Source organism: Nicotiana tabacum, chromosome 23 (assembly GCF_000715075.1).
Source record: "Nicotiana tabacum cultivar K326 chromosome 23, ASM71507v2, whole genome shotgun sequence".
Taxonomy (NCBI): Eukaryota; Viridiplantae; Streptophyta; class Magnoliopsida; order Solanales; family Solanaceae; genus Nicotiana; species Nicotiana tabacum.
The window spans coordinates 72,869,659-72,893,054 of record NC_134102.1 but is presented as its reverse complement, the minus strand read 5'-3'; the positions used below and the strand labels follow the sequence as shown (position 1 = coordinate 72,893,054).

Below are 23,396 nucleotides of genomic sequence, written 5' to 3'. Positions count from 1 at the left end.
TACTCTTCCTTCTCTGACGGCAATAGATGAATGCTAATGCGAGTTTCTTTGACTGTTTCAGAATACCCTAAGTTAACTGCCTGAGTTTCTTCCAAATAGGACTTTGGTTTGTTCTTAAAATTCTCTAACTCTTTGATATTTTCCTCAGGTATTATATCATCCTCCAAATATTTCGAATCACTTTCCTTATGTTGCATGATCTCATTATATGTCACAGTCGTAGGTTCATAAGGATATGTAATAATTACGCTGAAACGAATGTAGAAAGATAATAATAAATAAACGAAAGCAATAATGCAATAAAAAACTTAAAATTATGAACAAGTAAGACTCGATGTCTCGAGTAATTATTTCAAAAACAAATACTAAAAATGTCTTAAATGCCCAAAACAATTGTAAAATAAATCATGCTAATTCTACCAAGGCTACCCAGGTACTCGGCGAGCCAGGGATGGTGCAGCAGTCCAGTTCTTGAGAACAACTCCTTCTCCCACTGTCTGAATGGTAAGGTCTTCCTCCTCCTCCTCTAAGATTGCACTGCAGTCCATATCTTCCTCATCCAAAAACAGCTTCCTCATACATGCCAAAACTTCGTCTTCCTCGGATCCCCAAATTATATCAGACGTCCGGTGCAACGGTGGTATGGGTTGTTCTAATGGATAGTAAGTGGCATGCAACAATAGTGTCCAATCTTGATATTCTTGCACGGTATATTCATACCCGAGGCCAAAGGTTGTTGCATGATATTATGGTCGTACCAGTTCCGTGATCCCTTGAAGTTTTCGGCCAAGACCTTTGCCTAGTTCATACCCCAACCACATCAGTATGCTTTCTATCTTATTACTCCACAATCGTCCCTTCTCTATTGCATTTACTCGCTAAAAGTGGTGGTATTTTTCTCCTCCTAATTTTCTTATGTTCTCGATAACTGGCACAGTTTGGTTGATGTAGATAAGGTTGCTTCCATCTTTGTGAATAATCACCTCTTGATGATTCTACTCAAACTTCACAGCCTAATGTAGAGTAGAAGCGACTACCCCAACTGCGTGTATCCATGGTCGTCCCACTAACAAGTTGTAGGTGGCAGATATGTCTAGCACTTGGAATTCGACCTCGAACCAGGTCAGGCCCATCTGCAGATCAAGGTTGATTTTTCCGAAAGTTGCTCTCTGAGATCCATCGAAAACCTTCACATTCATGTTTCCCATCCGTATCTCATTCAGGACTTTACCCAGTCTTTTCAGAGTAGTCAGCGGGCATATGTTCAGACTCGAACCCGCATCTATCAGAACCCTGACAATGAACTTGTCTTCGTATTGCACAGTGATGTGCAATGCTTTGTTGTGACTCAACCCTTCTGGAGGTAGCTTGTCTTCGTGGAAATTAATCTTGTGACTCTCCAGTACCTGCCATACCATATTAGCTAAATCCCTACTAGTGATACCGGTGGCTACATAAGCTTCACTTAATACCTTCATCAAGGCATTATTGTGTGCATCTGAATTTTGCAACTGTGATAAGATAGATATATGGGCGGGAGTCTTTTTCAGGTGATCAACAACAGAGTATTCCATCGCTTGTACCTTTCTCCAAATATCATCAGTGTGTGTCTCCACAACAGGTGGCTTAGATGTGGTCTCTTTGCTTATTCTTCCAAGATTCTCAGGTGTATAAACTCTGCCAATTCTGGTCATTCCTTGCGCAACACCTGTCTCTTCCATCTTGGTTTTTCCTTTTCTTCTTGCCTCCGCCACATAATCCCATGGGACATCATCATACATATAAGACGGTGTTAGAGCTACCATCACAGTGAAAGACGTAGCTACCTTAACTTCAAACGGTGCCTGGGTTTGCACCACAATCGGCGATAGGGTGACTAGAGATGTTTTAGGAGCATCCCCCTCTTAAATAAGTCCGATGGATCCCTCCTAATCCCATTCTTCATTTGTTGCTATCACATTAACTCGTCGCCCTTATGATCGGAAAGAGGGTTACATTTGGAGCGACCTCTTTTGCTTGTTTAACTTTGGTGTCAATCAGTGTCTGAATATTATCCTTCAACATGCGGCATTCCTCAATGGTATGAACCTTCATGCCTGAATGGTAGGCACAAGTTTTGTTAGGGTTAACCCACTGGGAAGGGTTCTTGACAGAAACAACAGGAATAGGGATGATGTAACCAATGACCTTTAGTCTTTCATATAGTTGGTCTATGGGTTCAGCAATTGGGGTGTATTGTCTGGGAGCTATGCGGTCAAAGTTTGGTTGTGGCTTTGGGTAGTTTTGGCGGGCGGGAGGAGGTGAATGGTAATATGTAGGTTGGGTATTATATGTATGGTAGTTGGTGGCGGGGTATTGGTATTTTGGAGGTGAGGGTTGATATGTGGGTGGAGGTATTTTGTATGTGAGGGGAGACTTAGGGCCTTGGGCTACCATCACGGCACCTACTTCTTTCTTCTTCGAGATGCCTCCTGATTGCAAGGCTTTGTTGGTGGCTTACAGTGCCTCCAAATTGGTCACCATTCCGCTCTTGATTCCTTCTTCATCCTTTCTCCTAACTTGATGATGTCTGAGAACTTGTGATTCTCTATAACCATCAGTCTTTCGTAATACTGCGGATCCTAAGCTCTGACAAAGAATTTGTTCATTTGTTCTTCTTCAAGTGGTGGCCTCACCTTGGCGGCCTCTGATCTCCAACGAGTAGCATACTCGCGGAAGGTTTCTATTGGCTTCTTCTTGAGGTTCTGGATATAGAAAACATTTGTCGCGTTCTATGTATTGTACCTGAATCTGTCCATGAAATCAGATGCCATGCTTACCCAATTTGCCAATTCTTTGGATTCTATCTGATATACCATGATAATGCATCTCCTGTAAGACTTCGCATAAACAATTTCATGCGGATTTGTTCATTCTTGCCTACTCCCACAAGCTTGTTAGAGTAAGTTCTCAGATGCACCTTAGGGTCACTGGTGCCATCAAACATCTCAAACTTAGGAGGCTTGTATCCCTTCGATAGTTCTACATCTGGTTGGATACACAAATCTTTGTAGTTCAAACCTTCAACACCCTTCCCGCCTTCAACACTATGGACTCTCCCTGTCAGTTTCTTGAGTTCCTCAACCATGTTTTGGATGAGCAGGTCCTTCTCAGTCGGTTCAGGTATATATATGGTTTGTTACGAGGTATGGGGTAAGGTTTCCATGTATATCGGGTTGTCTTGGTCAGTTTCTGGAACTTGGGTATATGGGTGATCATTGATCGAAGTTTGAGGGTGATCGAAGGTGAGTTGTGGTGCATTTTAAGGGATGTGATAAGTGGTGGTTTGAAAATACTAGGTTGGATGATGGTGGTGGTGTTGAGGGGTTTGCACTGGTGGCGGGTTAAGGTTTTTATGAGGTGCAGGATTGTGATACGTGTGCGTCATGGGACCATTTCTCGTCCTCGAGCAATCAAACTACATTTCTACATAGACACGACCTTTTTAAACAACTCCCATAACTCATCACACCAAGAATATTTAAAACAGATTAAGCACAATACCGTAACATCCTAGCCTCAAGATTTGACTCAAAAGCACCACACACTATTTATAACCCGCTCACTTAATCTAACACAAAGATCAAGCACTACCTTTCCTTCATGAATCAAGTGCGCTCACACAACAATAGAGAGTAGTTCCACACATAATGAAATTTAAGAACAATTTGGAACTCAAGATAGAAAGAATTCTCTCACTCTCAGAAATAACATTCATATGCCACAAAAGATGTACTATAGGCTTGCCTGTAGTATAATACTCTACTAATTGAGCTCATTCAGTCAAGGATTAAGTAGGACTTTCATTGGTTGTAATGTAGGCTGCGGGATGGGTAGGATACATTTGAATATAAGAGTGACTACACCTCCTTAAGCACTTTTAATACATACAATTATCCATTCAAAACTCCACACTTATGTCAAACCAAAACTCCACCTTCACATCAATATACATTAACTCCCTATTTCTTTAAGCACAATTACATCAAGAGTCACCACTATCAAGGAATATTTTGCACAACAATACAACTATTATTTTTTCTCTTTCAATTCAAGGGGCTCTTACTTTTTCAAAACACTGCACCTTTCTTCTTATTTCAATAGTTCCACCTTTTACAAATTTCATAACAAATTCAAGTGCTCACGAGAGGTAACAATTCAAATAGATGGTCAATTCAAACAAATGGGTAAAGCTTGTAATGTGGTTACCAAATAAACAGGATTACAGGCTCAAAGGGGCTAACTATGATACATAACAATTAGGTGGGTAAAAGCATATATCTGGCTTAACAAAGAAATACATATATCACTTCCAAGACTGAATAAAACTACTATTTCACTTTGCAAACACACGGGGTAAGTTCTAGACATCAAATGCAATGCACAACATAACACAAGACCTCACACACACATGGCACATAACTCAATTAGGATCGGACTATCAAGGCGCTCTAGTCAAAGCAGTTAGCCAATGTTAAGATCATACAATTTAAGGTACTTATACAAGAGTCAAAAACTGAGCATAAGCATAACAACTAAAGCACTTACTATTCTCAAGGCATACTAAAATCAAGAGATATTGCTTTCATTTCAAATCATAGCATAAGGTTCCCTACTCCTACAAAATAAAAAACTAACTACACCCGATTCAAACAAAACCCTTGAAAAAAAACCGCGGCACAAAAAAAAATCAAGGGGGAATTATTACACTACCTACAAACGAAAATCTTTTTGTCTTTTTTCTTTCGACTTTAATCCCTCAAGAAACCTTTCGATGATATCCATCGTCGGGAAAAAACAAAAAATTTAAAAAATTTATGTTTTTTTCTATCTCTAACTACTAAAACTAATATACATACATACATACATACATACATACATACATACATACATACATATATACATATAACATATCCCCCACCCCACACTTTAAGTTGTGGTATGTCCCCATGACACACAATTAAAAAGCATAAGGTAAAGGAAACTTCCCTGAATATCTAGTCGGGGTCTGAGTTGAAGTCGGGCTCCACTCCTCATGCCCGAACTAATACACACATCCATGCAGATATCTTCTTCTCAGCCTTTTTGGCGTACACCCCACATTTATCTTTCTCACTCGGTGCAGCCTTCTCTTTTGAGCCCTTCACCTTCCACTCAACACTTGCAGCTCGTTTGTCCTTTTGCACCCCCTTTCTACATTCATATCAAAAGTCACCATCTCCTCACCCACTCTAAGCATGAGTTTCCTCTCATGTATATCCAATATTGTTCTACCCGTTGCTAAGAATGGTCTTCCTAGGATGAGGGGGACCTCCTTTTTCTTCTCTATTTTCACCACTATAAAGTCTACAGGAAATACGAATTTATCCACCCGAATTAACACATCTTCTACTATCCCCTCGGGTATTAGATTCGTTTAGTCCGCCGGCTGCAAAGATATTGGTACTGACCTTATCTCTCTAATCTCCTTCTCCAGTTCTCTGTAAATAGATAGAGGCATTAAATTAATTAAGGCACCAAAATCATATAATGACTTAGCAAAATTAATAGAACCTAAAGAGCAAGGTATAGTAAAACTCCCTGGATCTCCACACTTTTATGGGAGTTTGTTTTGCAATATAACACCGCAATGCTCTCTGAGCTTCACCACTGAGGTCTCCTCGATTTTTCTCTTATTTGTAAGGATCTCCATCAAGAATTTGGCATAAGTAGGCATTTGTGAGAGCACTTATGTTAATGGCACATTTACATGAACCTGTTTTAGTGCATCCAGAAATCTCCCAAACTGCTTGTCCAACTTTTCTCTATATAGCTTTTGAGGGAAAGGTAAAGCAGGCATATGCTCGCTCTCATCATGTTCTTCCCTTCTTGATTTTTCTTCTTTTTCTTCCTCTCAATTTTCATCTGGCCTTTCTTCTTGTTGTCGTCATCATTCTTTAGCCGCGCCCCACTTTCCTTTTCAAGTATCACATCCTTTTAGATCTGGGTGGGATCTTTCAACACTTTCCCACTTCTCAGAGTTACAACATTCACTGTTTCGTAAGGATTTCTCTCAGTATCAGCGGGGAGAGTTCCTGGAGCCCTCTCAGATAATATTGTTGCAATCTGTCCCACTTGTCTCTCCATGTTTCGAAAGCCAGTGCCTAGTTCTTTGATAGCTACTCCATGGGCGTCCATCCTCTCATCTGTCTTGATAATGAAAGCCTTCATTAGATCCTCTAGACCGGGCTGAATGGGCTATTGAGGCTGATATTGTTTCCTCTACTGATTTTGGTATGCTGGAGCTCCTTATTCCTGGGGTCTGGGGTTATTTTGTTACCATGCATTCGCAGTACCCCCAGGTGAACTCCATGAAAAACCAGGGTGCCTCTGACCCATTGTAGTATAATTTCCCACAGCACTCACTTCCTCAGTTGAGGCTCGACACTCATGAGTAGGGTGTCCTCTTCCACATATATCACAAGCTGTGTGAGGCTCATTTTGTATTGAGGCTAAGGTCAGCTTTCATATTTCTTTAGCCATAGCATCAAGTTGTACCTGCACAGATATATTAGCATCAACTTGGTGAACACCAGTTGATCTTCTTCTTTCAGCACTCTTAGAGGGCCACTGATTAGCATCTTCAGATAACTCATCAAGAATTGTAACTATCTCATCTGGAGTCTTCTTCATCAAAGGTCCTCCCACTCCATTGCTCAATGTTCTACGTGAGGCCGGTGCCAATCCTTCCCAAAAATCCTGGAGTTGCATCCAGAGTTCAATTCTGCTATGTTGACACTTTCTAACTATCTCCTTAAACCTCTCCCATGCTTCAAAAACAGTTTCAGTCTCTTTTTGGCAGAAGTTATGGATTTCTCTTCAAATCTTGCACGTCTTGGCTAAGGAGAAATATTTATCAAGGAATTTCTGGTCATCTCCTCCCAAGTTCTAATCGAGCCACTGTGCAAACTCCGAAGCCACTCCTTAGCATCATCTTTAAAAGAAAAGGGGAATGCCCTTATGTACATTGCATCTTGTAACACCCCAATTTATTGAAAGGTGTTCATAATCTCCTCGAAGTCCATTAAATGAGTGTTTGGATTTTCGTTTGGCTTCCCTTTGAATACACATCAATTCTGAAGGGTTTGCAGCAACCCTTGCTTCAACTCGAAATTGTTTGCTGCAATTTTAGGTGGTCTAACACTGGATAATCCTTGATTGTAGACCAGTCTAGCATAATCGCCAAGTGGTCTTCCAGGCAAGGGATGATGTTGATTAAGTTTGATACCCCTCTCTTCTTCATATATATTCTATGAATCTCTAATATCTGCTTCCACAGTATCCCGTGCAGCTTTTTCTCGTTGTTGGATTGCCTCTCTTGCAGCCAAATCTACATCATTATCACCGTTTCCAGCTCGAAACACACACTTAAATTATGCTCGCTAATCAGTATAGTATAATATTCTTGTAGTTTCTAGCTTGATTGCTATCCAAGATGATCAACAATTGAGATTTTTATGAGTTCTAAATACAATTAACTAAGAACCTAAAGTTATTGACTAATGACAATCGCAAGAAAGGTAAGCAAGGAAGTTATCAATGGGGGAAATAGGGATTGATAGGATAGGTGCAAGATAATTGTTTGGGATCTAACTCTAGATAATTCACTTATAATGTTTAAGTGAGTCTCTCGAATTCACTCAATTATTAGTTCAAACATTCAGCAAAAACTCCTCTCTCGATTAAGCCTTAACCTCACAAGATGAACCAATTTAAGCACGCGACAATATGCAAGAATGCGTAGTGGATTGGTCTTTGAGAGAACCTCTCTCGATTATCCTACTAACTAGGTTTAATCAATGATTCAACTAGCCTCTTTTGATTACTTAGAAGAATCTATGAACTCAACCCACAATATAATGCAAAGATATCACAAGTTATACCTCTCTCGATTACATGAACAAGTGAATATAGATGCAACAATTAAATGATCCAGAAATGCTTCAATACATAAAACTAGAGTTATAATCCACAAACAATCATCAAAACACCACATCCATCAAACCCTAAAGATAACTACTCCATAGATATGGAGAAATTTATCACAAATATAATTAAAGTATAGGATAAGTTCAATCCAAACTCGTGTCTTGAGTGAGGAAGGAATAATGAAATCTTTGTGCTCATGTTCTTCCAACTCCTCCTTAGACTCCTTAGGAAGAATATGTGTCAAATGCTCAGAAAATAATGTTTTTCATGTATTTATACCAAGTAGGGTCGGCCCTATATGAAACCACCTTCTCCTAGCCGAAATAGGATTTTCACTCTGTAAAATTTGCACAGGCGTGCCGCATTGGGTGACGCGTCATACGGGGCATTAGTGGAGAAATCCATAGAGCTAGTTCTGATAGGCCGTAGAGATTTTCACAGTCGTGGCACCCCACGCGCCGCGGCAGTGAAGATTTCTCAGAGTCGAACTTTTCGAGCGTTTTGACGTCCAAACTTGGTCCTCGGCCCCTAACACGATCCCGGCTTAATACCTTGGACTTTTACTCAGACTTCAAAGCTCCAAATCACTTGAATTAATTCCATAACATCTACATAGCTCGGAATCACTCCTACAAGGCATAAAACACACAATAAGTGCAAAACACTATCAATTAAAGCTCAAACATGAATAAAGTGCAATGAATTAGAGTGCAATAAGGGACTAAAATACGCAATTATAGCTTAACATTAGCTGTTGTTGAGGGGTTTGCACTGGTGGCGTGTTACGATTGTGAGGAGGTGTAGGATTGTGATACTGGTGCGTCACGGGAGGATTTTGTGGAGCTATGGGTGGTGGATTTTGGGTTTGGGTGTTTTGCGGTGGTGCTTGGTTATGAGTGGTTGTGCTTTGCTGGTTGATGTCAGGAACATTTAGAGTAAGGGAGAGGTTTGCGAGATTTCGGACCTGCTTAAGCTCACCCTGCAACTCTAAATTTTTTTGTTCCAAATGTAGGACCAGCTCAATTTGTCCTGGCATGCTTCTTCCATCTGAGGTTCCAACATTATCTGCCATGGTAGCATTGTCTTTTCGGTTACTACTTAGATCATCCATCTTATTTTTGCCTTTGCCTTTGCTTTTGGGTTCACTAGGTAGAGGAGGATGTGGAGGACCTCTAGATCTGGTGTGGTAAGTTGATGATGCCAGAATGCACGAACCAACCTTTGGGAATTGGAATAATCAAAAGAAAGAAAAATAAAAGGTAATCAAGTCAGTGAGACGAAGTAAAAGAGTGTTTGCAATATTTAAGCAGGTATCATGTAAGGCCATGCAATAATTTGTGTCCTAATTTGGGGACCTTATTGTGCCTGAGGTAGGCCTAAGCGACACATAGACTTGGAAAAAATTTATACCAACGTTTCCTCATTCCATTAATGCAAAAGTAAGCCAAATCAATCTTTCACTAAATCGAAATAATAATTATAAAGTCACTAATGGAATTAAGCCTTATTACATCGAAATCTAATCTAGAAAGTAGTAAAGAACATCATCTCCTAGTCTACTTGGTTCCCAAAGGACCTTCTCTATGCTTGGCTCTCTTGGCTCCATCAATCACATTTCCTAGATCGTGCATGTCGAGTAGCAAGTAAGCCATTGCCAGCTTCCCTCCTTCATCAAGATCAATGACTTGACAATCCCAAGCCTCTTTCTCATCTTTCCACCTAGCTCCATCAATGCATGCTCTAGATGTTTCAACCTCTCTATCGACTTATTTGCATTCTCTTTCCATTCTCTGATCGCCTCCATATCCACCTTATGTTGTTCTAGATATTTATTTTCAGATTCGAATACTATTTTGTATAGCCTCTTGTGCTTCATATGTGCCTCATCCACCTCATCTATGGTCCTATCTTTCAGATTAACCCCCTGTTTGACGTCCCCAGCTATGTCGTCTTCTAACCACGAGAGATAGTAGTACATATGACCTGCGTGATACCAGTCTAGCTCAATAGTCTCTCCCTCCACGATGATATTTTGGTTCCACATGTGTTGGGCTTCAAACTTTAATGGGATGACATCTCCTTTGAAATCTGCCTTATACTGAACCATGTTAGAAACTCGAGGTATGACTTGTTTCCTCCCAGCTTGCCTTATTACCCATATATAAGCATAAAGGTAAATGCCTCGCAGCCCGATCAGTACTAAGTGAGTGGTTCCTTTGGGCCTGATGATGAACTCGCTACTAGGAAACCATCAAATATCCAATGCACTTGCTTGTCTGTCAGGTTACTGAAGAAACGCACTCAGCCTACGGCATTTTCAGGCTTTGCAAACCTGTTTGGAATGAATGTCATCTTCTTAGGATGATGACTGGCTATGTAGTCATTCAGCAGCCTTCGTAGAAGCTCCTGGCGATAATCACCCCTCTGAAAGTGTTCCAGCAGCCAAACTTGTAGTAAGAGATTATAACCCTCAAAGTGTCTGAACCCATGCTTGCACCAATCCAGTGCACGGTACATCTCAACTAAGATCATCGGGATATATTTCTGCCCCTCGATACCTTCCATTAAGGTCTTGGTGACCATAGCTAAGCGAGTATGAATTCTTCCCCCTTGTATTAGGAAGATCAACAAGCCCAAGAAAATGACTATGAAGACATAGACCCGACGGTGCACCTATCCTAAAGAGGTCATGGCTAGCTCCTCATGATTTAGGCGATATGATTTGCTATACCCATACCGCTCATAGAGAAATTCAAAAGGGATATATGATTTCTTCAGGCAGACCAATTCGTTGTTCTTCTTAAAACCCAACTTATTTAGAAAATCGCGTGGGGTGCGATTTTCTGGCACCAATAGACCCAGACTATCCCATGGTAATTTGGCGAAACCTCCTATTTCTTCCAGGAGAGGAGTCATTTCTATATTGCCAAATCGAAAAATAACTCTCTTTTCATCCTAGAACATGGTGGCTGCCTAAATTAGTCCCCTATTAGGTTGAATATTCAGCAAAGATGGTAGGTTGCCCAGTACTCTCCTCACATAGTTTCTGTCACAGGGTGCAAGGTCGTTCCACCAGTCAATTAGCAGAGGTGGGATATTCTTGACCATACCAAACCTGGGGATTTAGTACTTCATTTTTTGCAAACAAATAAAAGTTAGCCTTTTCCCCCTCCAGATTCGACTATTTACGCAATAATGATGAACATATTGGCATATTTTCTCCATGTAATGCACATAATATGATGTTGTCCTTTGGGATTATGGAAATAATCTTGGACTTTGGACAAGGTTTATCTAAGAGGGTTGATGCGTCAATGACGTCTAAATCCATACTAGGTTTAGCATGATGCATGTACATTTTAAATCAGAGTGTGGTTTCTTGAAGGGTCTAGACTGGTACCCTCAAGTGGATGATTTGAGAGGGAAAGGCACGAAATCGTCGACTACTCTGTTGATCAACTAGTCTACCACTAATAAGCCTTTCCGATTTAAAAGGACAATTTTTAGAAAAGCGCGGACACTCATCAAGCGCCGATGTGTTGATAATAAGCACGAGTGGAGTATGATGTTAAAAGAATGCTTTATGCAAAAAATAGTAACATGTTGCCAGATATTTGTATGATGAAAGTGCGTAAAAACAGTAAATAATATGAACATGAGAAAGAAAAGAAAAAGGAAATACAAAAGAGAGAAGTCAGTTTAACTCATGAAAATGTGCGAGAATTAAATGAAGCAAATAGGGGGATAGTTATGGGAGAGACATAATATAGTGGCTTTAAATAAGATGAAGGAAATGGAGAGAAGATGCACATGGAATAGCAATTTAAACAGGTAAGGGAAATAGGGAGGGGATGTATATGTCATTGCAATTTTAAACAAATAAAGGAAAATAAGGGAAAGGATGTACATAGAAACTTAAACACATAAAGGGAAATAAAGGAGGGGATGTGTATGTTATCAAGTAATCCTTTAATCCACAGAAATCAACTTCATTATGGTAAGAACCTAAGTATATCCTAAGCAGAGTTGCCATACTGTCGTGCCCCGTTTTCTCGCGAAAGCAGGTTTCGACATGTGACAACTCTTTTAAATGGGTATTAAAAGAGAAAAGTCGTCACCTAATGATTTTTAAGGTGCGTTAGGGCACCTATTTGCAAATAACTCTGTTTAATTAGTCTACGTCATCAAAGATTGGGTAAGGGCTCAAATTACCTCAAAGAGAAGGTGTTAGGCACTCTTCGAGGTCCACAACTGTGGATCCCGGCCGAAATTTACACTCTGTGGGATTATCGAATTATAACTATCCTATGTGATCATATAAGCGAGGGAAGACAGGGAATTTAAAAGTTCTACTATGATGTAAACAAGAGAATTGCACAAAATTATATAAATAATCAATATATGTGTCTTTGGAGGTTACAGGATACAACTTAATTTTTCAAGAGATGAAGTGCGAACATATAAAGAAAGGGGGGTCCTAAGTTTTTTAGCCTAAAGGATCACCCTGTGCAATATAAATAATACTTCGCAACTCCCTTAGGGCAGGGGTTGCTCATATTATTCAGCTGGCACAGACTATCATCTCCTGCTACCCGATTACTATGTTAAAGTTCTTTACCTAAGAGCGCTCTAATTCAATTCTAAACCGTGCCCTATCCGTGCACTAACTGTCCCACACCTATGGTCTAGGAGGCTTTGGACCTACTATTTGGGTGGTTCTAGACTTTACTTAGGGTGCTCAAAATGATATAACAAGGCGCACATTCAAAACATATAGGATTGCACATAAAGATAATAAATGGCCCAAGTTGGCCTCCAGACATAAGCAACAAATGCACGCGGGCAGATTCTTATATTTGGCAGCAGACAGTTTCAGAATTAATAAGAATTAGAGTCGTTGAGTCCTATAGCCATGGCTTCTATGCGATTTTTATTTTCAGTATCATACAGGTAGTACTGCAGCTTTAGACTAACAGATTTGCAGATTAAAGGTATTACAACCCTATATGCATGATATCTAAATTGTTTGCGCAACGAGGCAGTGAAACAGTTCGAGAATTCAGAATTACAAGCGTTTGATTTTATAAACATGCTTCTTAGGAGAGTAACAGTATCTTATAGGCAGGATTTCTAATAGTTGGTGTTTGAACTTTGATTTTATCATGCTTGCCCTATAGGCAGGTCATCTAGGTGGGGCAGCATAACAGAAGCAACTGATTAATTAGTTAAAACCCGATCGTCATGGTATCTAGATGAGCATTAGCAAAGGCGTGTATTATTACATCCTATATGCATGCTGTCTAATGATCAAACAAGTAATTATTGGCGTTTGATTCCTATAGACATGTTGTCTAATAGCGCACAGTAGTAGAGATGGAAACAGGTGCAACATTTACATAAACTAACATGCTTTGGATAGTGTACAAGTATTAGACAAGTTAAGTGAAGTGTGGTTTTCTATAGGCATGATTTCTATGTGTGACACGTCAAGCAAAACAGCAAGCAAGTCAATTAAATCCTATAGACAGGTTTTCTACCCGCTTATGAAAGAATTAGGATACCTAACCCCCTTTTTCACTAATTTCCCCATCATTCGTTATTACAAATTATTACAAGCCCAAATAGGATAATAAAATAATTGCAAACTTAATAGGGCGACTACAGGCCCAAATACAGCAAATACAGGATACCCAAGGCAGTTTCTAGGCCTTCAACTAAGCCTGGAACCTTAGGTGATAAACAGGCCCACACTCCAGGTGGCTATTGATATGCTTCAATTCTGAGCACTGAACTGGCCCAACATCTAGGCCCAAACCTTAAGACAGCTGCCTTGCTTACTCATGGAATACTTAATAGCCATAACAACACAAGTGACAAGCTAGGTACTAAGCCAGCCAAATAAACTTTAAGACTTAGAAATTTTATCCCTTAATACTATAGCTAACAGAGAGCAAGGATTTCAAAGACACACAAGTAAGGTTACCCAAAATCCCTTACAGGCACATATGGCATAGACATAAACAAGTTCCCAATGACAGGTTTGAATATCATAGGACAACAAAAGCAGAAGTTCAAAGTAAGCATGATTCCAAACTAATCTCAGTTGGACTTTAGACATAGGAGTCTTGACATGGAAGCCCAGAAGAGCCATAATCAGAACAAACAAAGGGTGAAACGGTTTCACAAGAAATCTTTGGTAGGAGAGCCCAATGGTCACAACTAACTTGCAAAACTTAACATGTGAAATGTTCAGGCAAGTACCGGTCACAATACAAAGGTCCTAAATCCAATAGGTAAGCATTCATGGCAAATGATAATAAGCTAACTTCTAGATTAATAAGGCCAATATGCATCATTTGAAGAGGGCCAAGACTTATTCTAGTTGACATAGGGAGAACAGACTAGACATATATTGGGGTTCATCCTGGGAGTCTTAAGCAATCAGTGAGCACACAACATCAAAGCAAATAAATAAGTCGGCCCGGGAATTGTAACAATATTGGCATACGGAATTCATACAATAACAAGTTGATTTCAGGGAGGTAGCAAGTTGTACATGAAAGACTTAGCAAAAACACATTAAAATAAGTTCTGGGCATGCATTAATTCCCTAGGATAATCTAAGTCATGGATTCATGATAAGCAACAGACCTTAAGTAACCAGTTATGCTTAAACATGAAAGTGAGCAATCAATCAAGTTGGACACTTATAATAGGCATGCATTATGGCTAGTAATGTTAGAAAAAGCATATTAGGCTAAGAATTTAGACAATGTCGTTGCATGATTTGCAGAGAAATAGCAAACTGTGCATGAACGATTCAATAGAGAGACGTTCAGGCAATTTTGAGCAAGAACCTAATTTCCTACAGATACCAGAAATCAAGACAAGGTGCAATTGACATCAATCAGGTTTTAATTACAAGTCAGACAGACATCATGAATCAACATAACTAGCCATACATGAGTTAAAATCAGGACTTGAATAGAACTGAAGCTAGTGGAACTACAAAGGAGTACTAAAACAAGCAGAATTGTATACGAAGTGGCGTAATATCGAAATTAACTCAAGGACATCCAAGTAGCATTAGTGCACAAACAGAAGGAAGTAGAATTGCGAGAGTATAAGGTACTAAGCAGTTGCAAACAACGAAGAGTGAGAAACTCAAAATTTCTGAAATAGCAGTGATTGCGGGAGAACAATGAAACCCCAAATCTCCAGTGCTTCAAAGGTCACAAGAGCCTCGAAGTGAGCCCCGAACAGTACTTGCACTGGAGGAGGCTAATGAATAGATTCTGGTGGCCTTGACTTTCAGCCGGCCAAAATCAAAGTCTCAGAATAATATAAAATGAGTGAGAGTGAGAGAATAGTTGTAGTAACAGTAGTCAAGTAATAGTCATTAAGACCTAGAAGGGGAACGGGGAAGGGGGTTTATATAGTAGTAAAAATTGAACGAACATACAAGGAAACATAGTTAATCGAACACAAACAAGTAAAGAAAAGCATGCAAAATCAGTACAGAATCAATTTAGGAGAAAAATCAGGTAAACTCTAGTTCAAGAAGGAGAACACAATCAGTCAAAGATATCACTGAATCGGACCTATATAGCCTGGTAGTGAATGTATATAGATGAAACATCGTCTGGATCTTGAAGATTTGGAGACGATTGCACTCGATTCAAGACCTGGTACTTGCCAAAGATAGGCAAGTACTAGATAATACCATAACCATGAAAGTAACGAAGAGACGGAGCATATATGAAAGGAAAACCATGGAGAGATTCCATATTAGGGTCGGAATTGGAGAGAACAAGGGGGCAACTGCTAGGGTTTGAGAGGAGAAGAAGAGGATAGGGAGTATTTAGGGGCGGCGTCTCAGGGAAAATGGGCGTTAGGGGTTGGGTTTGGTTTATTAAAGATGGGAGATGGTTTGTGGGTCGTTGATCTCTGAGATCAATGGTTGAGATAGAGGGAAAGAGTGGGGCGGGTCATTTAAATGGGTGTCGATCGGGTTTTTAAAGAGGGTTGTTTGGTCTTGGGCTGTTGAAGGGTGAACTGGGATGGGACAAATATTTTGGGGCTAATTTTGGTCCGAAATTAGCCCTGTATTGGGTTATAAATTGAATATACGAAATTTGTTTCAAAATATTTATAAAAAGTAATTAATAAATAATAAAAGCATTACTTATGCAGTAAAATGATTGAAAATAATAGCTTAATATTATAAAAATATAAAAATGCTATTTTAGCATAAATAATATAATGCATGTAATTATGTATAGAATATAGGTTATTATTGTAAAATTGTGTAAATAGCTCAGAAATACAAATGTAATTATATGAAATGAAGTAAAATGTTATAAAGCATACCTGTGGGTGTAAATAATAAATTTGGATGATTAACTCATCACAAAATAATTTAAAAGGGTAATTAATAAATATTTGAACAATTTAAGTGCAAGAAAATCAATTTTAAAGCTTTAAATATTATGAAAGATTATAGAAAATACTTATATGACTCTTGTAAATTGGGTAACGATACAGAATGATATTTTAAAAGTATATATAATATTTTATAAAATATGAGGGCTACAATACAAAAAATAACCGGTCGGGTCGTTACACTTTGAGGCTACTGACTTCCTTTTTCTTGAAGACCTCTTCTTGGGTGTGGCTGAAGAGGATTCAGCATTTTTCTTTCCTTTTCTTTGAAGAAGGACTTTGTCACGCCCCAAACTCAGGGAGTGCGACCGGCGCTCAACCGAGAGAACCCAGCCGAGCAAGCCTATTAGACTTCCTTCTACCCAAACTCATACATGAATAAAGAGGAGATGTACTCCATTAATCAATCACTGAAAAGATTTTATTAACAACTTCCTTTTCATTCCCATTAGCAGCTTCATTCATAATTTTCAAAACATTACGAGTTTATAGAATTAATAAAAAAACATAATTTCCAAGTACCAACACTTCTAGTTCAATTTCCAACATCAACCATAACCTGCAACCTGTCTACGGAACCTCTAAGTACAATAGAAGAGTAATGTGAAAATGCCGACAACAAGGCCCCGGCTGTACTCAAAACACAATACATGAGAAACAAAAGATACATGACCCCGAAATGAAGTGGGGCTCACCAAATCAGCTGAAAAGAGTATACTGCTATCATTGATCAATGCCGCCTGCTAAAGAACCACCTGCATCCATTAAAGATGCAGCGCCCCCGGCAAAAGGGAAGTTAGTACTGTCGAATAGCACTAGTATGTATAGATAAAAATCCTCTTTCAAAATAGAATGCCCATATAAGAAAAGGCAACACATAGAAACAGCAAGTCACAATCAACAATATCCAAACGTCCAGTTAAAACATAATAATGTTCAAAATACGAACTTCATATATAATTTTGGTTGGGAGATCATTAGCACTGATATACCACCGTCTTTGTTAGCACGGAGTCCGATCACGCCCGATCGGCTAGGACATCTCCCTACGAACAATGTGGTTTGACATGTGATGCAAAAGAAAGTTGTTACCAAGAGTAGTACCACCAGATGCGCAATATGGCATATGATCTCCACCCGATCAGCTAGGCCGCCTTCCCACATATCTCGTGTGGGTTGACTTCTCCAATCCACAAAGGTTCCAGTTTCATCCCAATTAAGGAGAATAATATCACAATTTCCAAAGGTTCCAATTTTATCCCAAATAAGGGGAATAATCCTAATCCACCCCTATACTGGCACGTGTAGTTTCAGGTGTGGGCCTTATGACCCACTCTTCCTCGGTATTGCTAATGATGCTCCCAAAAATAGTTTTGATTTGATTTGCAAACAGAAATATCATAAATACAATTGTACTCACCTCAACATCTTTCACATTATATGAATTCTCATTAGTATTTTCAGTCATTCACAACGACAATATTTCCTTGGCTCATTAGGCTATTCACAAGATTCTTTATTCCTGGCACGATGGCCGTATTTCATATTCCACACTTTCACCTCTTTCAATTTCAAAGATCACCATCAAGTATCAACATATAGGATATTTTAGAAATCATATACTTCAAATCCATTTGAAATGGAAACTTCTAACACAAATGGTTTCTTCCCAAAGAATGAGGCATACCAACCAACAATAGAAACACACATGAAAAATCATAAACAGTCAATACACCATTTACTCTTGCAATACTCTTTCCCAGAAATGACAATGTACAATTTTAACACATGAGTATATAGAACTCGAATCACACTGGATATATTTATAAATCAAAGCATTAGTTAAAGCAGCCACTAATGGACATGAATTTAGTACAAAAGCTTTTAGACAATTCTATCTTCGAAGTCATTTTTAAACAATTGAGTCGAGGCTCATTTCACATTCTTTATCGCATCTTCTCAAATCATTTGCACTACTAGACACAATCATAACTTAAATTCTTGCCACGTTGTCCACACTCTATATCCCCAATTAACTTATTTCACTTCTAACCATCTTTATAGATTATCAACAATAAGACATTTCCAAATCAAGACTTTAGGTACACATATGAGCAATTAAGAGTCTTAAGAATATTAAGATTTTCTCACACAATTTGGCATACTATCTTTCATTAAAACACGACTCAAAGCCATAACCTTTTAATGCATAATCCATACTTTGAAACTTACGGAAACATTATGAAATTCAATTCCAAGAGAGAAAGTTTAGCCAACATAACTCAATCGAGCTTCCTTAACTCTAGAATGATCCGGAATTCTTAGCAATCCCGATCTATTTTGAGACATAACAAAATTGAACCGTAATTAGGAAGATATTCATGGTCTCAGCTCATTTGAGCATTTTATGAGATACTAGGTGTGCAAATTTAACCACAAGATTCTTCTACAAGATTTCCTTCACTCCACAACCTAATCCTTACTTATTTCAGATCAACAATCTTCCCACAATTTTTATTGGTACATGCATGTATAAATAATAATCTCATACCCATGAATCATACTCCTAATCAACCATCTTCTACCCAAATTTGAAATTGAAAACTAAGGTATGGAACCTTACCTCTTAGATGAAGAACTTATGGGTTTTCCTTGTTAATCTTCCTAGATTTGAGCAAGACTTGATGAATAATTAGCCTAGGGTTTTTCTCTCTCTAAAACATCAAATTTTTGCTCAAAAATGACCCAAAGCGTGTATTTAATGAAGTAGGGTCGGGTTTTAAGAATCCAAAAATGGAGCTCTGGAACAGGTTCTGCGGTCGCATATGCGACCGCATAATGGATATGCGTACCACATATCGGTCGCATAATTACAGACCAAAACGATCAAAAATATGTCCGTGTATGCGGTCACTATGCGGTCCACATAACTGTTATGCGATCGCATAATGCACCGCATAACAGTTATGCGGTCGCATAGCCGACTGCATAATTTCGCCCATACTGGCCCTTCTCCTGCTCACTTCTACGGCCATTATGCGGCCCGCAGAGTAATTATGTGGTCGCATAATGGACTGCATAAACGCGCTTTTCTGCCAAAAAATTTTCTTTACTTTCTGGTGCATTGTTCAACCCAAAAAGTCCGAACCGCGGTGAGCTTGTGAGCCGCGAAGATTTTATACCATCCTCAAACACGTAAGCCTACTCCGGCACCACGAAACCTTAAATTCACTTGCAAAATTTACGGTGCTTTACACTAAAATACTTCAAACTTTTCCGGGGTATTACAGACTTCCTCCTCATCCTCTTCTTCTTCATCATCCTCTCCACTCACGAGATCAACTTCCTCTACATCAGACTTATCAACAAGCCTGAACTCCTCTCTATCTTTTTTCTTTTTTTTACTCTCTTCTAATGACTTTTCAAGTGAAGCCCTAGTCTTCCCTCTAGTGTTTGGAGTTCTACCCCCAAGAGTGACCCATCTCTGAGGCAACACTTCCTCTTTGCTACAGCTTTCACTCTCCTAAAGGTGGTCCTTGCCTCACTTTGTTTATTTTTCCTCATTCTGGCTATCACGTTTGCCAGGGCTTTATCTTCACTATCACTACTTTCTTTCCTCACTTCTGTCTCTCCTTCCTTTTCTCTTTCTTCCTCAATGTCAGTCCAGTCAAGAGATTCTGATTTTTCAGGATCTGCGTTCAAAGAACCAGGTTCTTGAACCTGATCAGTTTCTTTCTCAGCAATCTTTTCAACATCTCCTACCCTGCCCATTTCTCCCTCACCAGCAACCGAAGGACCTGGTTGTTATCCAGGGGCTTCTGATGTTTCTACTGCAACACTCCACTTCCCTTCTACCGCTTCTTCCCTAGGTTCTGCCATTATTTTTTTAGTCCCTCTACTCACATCACTGACAGTTTTCTCTCCCTCTTTTTCTTTTAACTATTCACGGACTACATCTACCTCCTCCTAAGTTTTAACTTCCACTACCCCACTCTCCTTCACTCCTACCACCATCACCTTCTTTTTCCTTTGAACCATTGACTCCATACTAACATTTATTTTTGTTGGTTCAGTACTAACCTCCTTCTCTGGTTCATCGTCTCCTTCCCCCTCAATTTGTGACTCCTTTACTGCTAGGTTTTTACCATTAGAACCTTCACTTTCTTCTTCGTCAGAATAGTCAACTAAGCTAGCAAAGACTTTTGGGGATTTTTGTGAAGAGTATTGATCTTGGGTAGACTCGATTGGAGTGGGTATGGTCGGAGGTGTAGTAGAGTCAGGTGTAGTGTTTGGTTCAGGAATTTCAGAGGTGACTTGACTTGGTGAGTTCAACATTATTAAGAATTCAAGGTTTTTTTGAAGGATTGAAAAGTTAGGGATTCAGTTCTTTCTTGAATTTTCTTGAGCAATCTGATAGAATGAAAGAGAATAGGCAAGAGAGAGGATTTTATAGAGATTGATTTGATAATTTTTTAGCTTTAATTAGTCACCCTAATTGCTCCTAATCCGGTTCTAAGAGGGAAAGAGGGTAACTGTCAGATTTTGAAATTTAAAAAGGTGATTATGGGCTTTAATTAGGTGGAAGATACGTATTCAAGGGAGTTTAGAAAATTTGTCCTAATTTCACGCGGACTAGAACTAGTAATAATTGCCCTAAGACTGATGGTTTTTGTTTAGGAACCTGATCCCCTTTTAATTTCATGAGTTATAGGGAATAAGCCATAGGATATAAACAAGGTAACTGGGAACCTGGTTTTAATGACGTGACAATTTAACCGTTAAGTACAACTATCAATTGGAAAAGGGGTACATACCTGAGTGTCACACAACCAGGTTCCTTGACTAATTTCCTCAACTTGGCTAACAAAAACCTTTTTCAGTCTAGGCTTTTGTCATAAGATCAAGCATACATGCCCTAGAATCAATGACATACGTGCATACCCTGTAATAGTATAAGACTGAGTTAGACATTATTCTGCACATCAACTCACTAGACAGTTTATTAAGACATAGCCAATCATTGAGGGAAGTCAAGAATGTCTGAATCCATTTTGATCAATCCAAGATCCAAGTGGTTTCTTTCAAAGTGATGCCTGCTCAAAGTTTTGGTGAATATATCTGCAATCTACGCCTCTGTCTTGCAGAACTCTATAGAAATATGACCCTTCTCAACATTGTCTCTTAAGAAGTGGTGCCTCACATCAATACGTTTGGTTCTCTTGTGGTGGACCGCGTTCTTTGACATGTTCATAGTACTTGTGTTATCACAAAATATGAGAACCCGTTCAACTATCACTCCATAGTCTTCCAGTTGTTTCTTAATCCATAATAGCTGAGCATAGCATGAGGCAGTTGTTACATACTCAGCTTATGCAGTTGATAGAGCCATAGAGTTTTATTTCTTTAATACCCATGAGATCGAACATGACCCAAGGAAATGAGCCATATCTTATGTGCTCTTCCTATCCATCAAATATCCGGCATAGTCAGCATCTGCATACCCAATCAAATAAAAGGAGTCTCCAGTTGGATACCAAAGAACCAGGTCTTGAGTACCTTTAAAAACCTCAAGATCCTTTTAACAAACTTCAAGTGCGATTCTTTGGGACTTGAGTGAAATCTTGCACACAATCCCATTATATACACAATATCTTGCCTACTAGCAGTTAAGTAGAGCAGAGATCCAATCATGCCTCTGTACTTCTTTTCATCAACAGAAGTACCAGATTCATCCATATCCAACCTAGTTGTTGTAGCGATAGGAGTATTAATTGTCTTTGAATTGTCCATGTCAAACCTCTTAAGTATCTCCTCGGTGTATTTTTGTTGGTGCATCATAGTTCTTTTTGCAGCCTGCTTAACTTGAAGTCCAAGGAAGAAATTCAATTCTCTAATCATGCTCATTTTCTTTCATAACAAGCCCTTAGAGCCTACTTCAAACCATATAGCACCTTGTCCAATTTGTACACAAGATTTGGAAATTCATGACTCTCAAATCCTGATGGCTATCGTACAAACACTTCCTCTTTCAAATACCCATTCAGGAGGGCACTCTTTACATCAATTTGATATAGTTTGAAACCCATATAGGATGCAAAAGCAATGACCATTCGAATTGCCTCCATTCTTGCAACTGGAGCAAACGTATCATCATAATCGATACCTTCTTCTTGAGTGTATCCTTGTACAACCAATCTTACTTTGTTTTTGTTGATTTCCTTGATCATCTAGTTTGTTCCTAAACACCCACCTGGTTCTAATGACCTTTTTGTCTTTTGGGCTAGGAACCAGGTCCCAAACTTTATTTCTTTCAAACTGATTGAGTTCGTCCTGCATAGTCACTATCCAGTCTGCATCTTCAAGTGATTCTTTAATATTCTTAGATCAACCAATAGATATACAAGTTTTGAAGGCAATAATATATTTAAACTTTGATCTAGTCACCATCCTAGAGTCAATAGCGTTATCACATTAGTGAGTGGATGAGAACTCTGATGTTTCCTGGCCCTTGCTTGTAGACCTTGAGTGCCATTGTTTCCTTCATGCTCAGCAGTAGAATCAAGTGCAATACTTTCTGCCTAATTTTCTTGACATATTCCCCCTATTTGTGGTACATCTTGCTCCGCTTCCAGAGGACCTAGTTTTTTCCATAACTCATCAACAACCTCTGGAAGTCTTTGGTTTGATTATTCCTCATTGTTTTTCGCAGTACCAAACTCTCCATCATCAGCAACATGTATATCTTTCTCATCTAGATGGTTAGATTCATAAAAATTCACATGTATACTTTCTTCAATATAACTAGTTCTTTTATTGTTTACTTTATAAGCTTTACTATGTGGTGAGTAACCCAGAAAGACACTCTCATCACTTTTAGCATCAAACTTTTATATAGCCTCTTTACCATTATTATACACAAAACACTTACTACCAAAGGCTCTTATGTG

The 23,396-nt window shown here is 39.0% G+C and overlaps 1 non-coding gene across 1 annotated transcript; it reads left to right on the top strand.

Annotated features, from left to right (window-relative positions):
- The first annotated feature begins 6,799 nt into the window (after positions 1 to 6,799).
- LOC142177815 (small nucleolar RNA R71) lies at positions 6,800 to 6,906 on the top strand. The gene has a single exon (XR_012706366.1). It is a non-coding gene; the product is annotated as a small nucleolar RNA R71 (small nucleolar RNA).
- Positions 6,907 to 23,396: the final 16,490 nt, after the last annotated feature.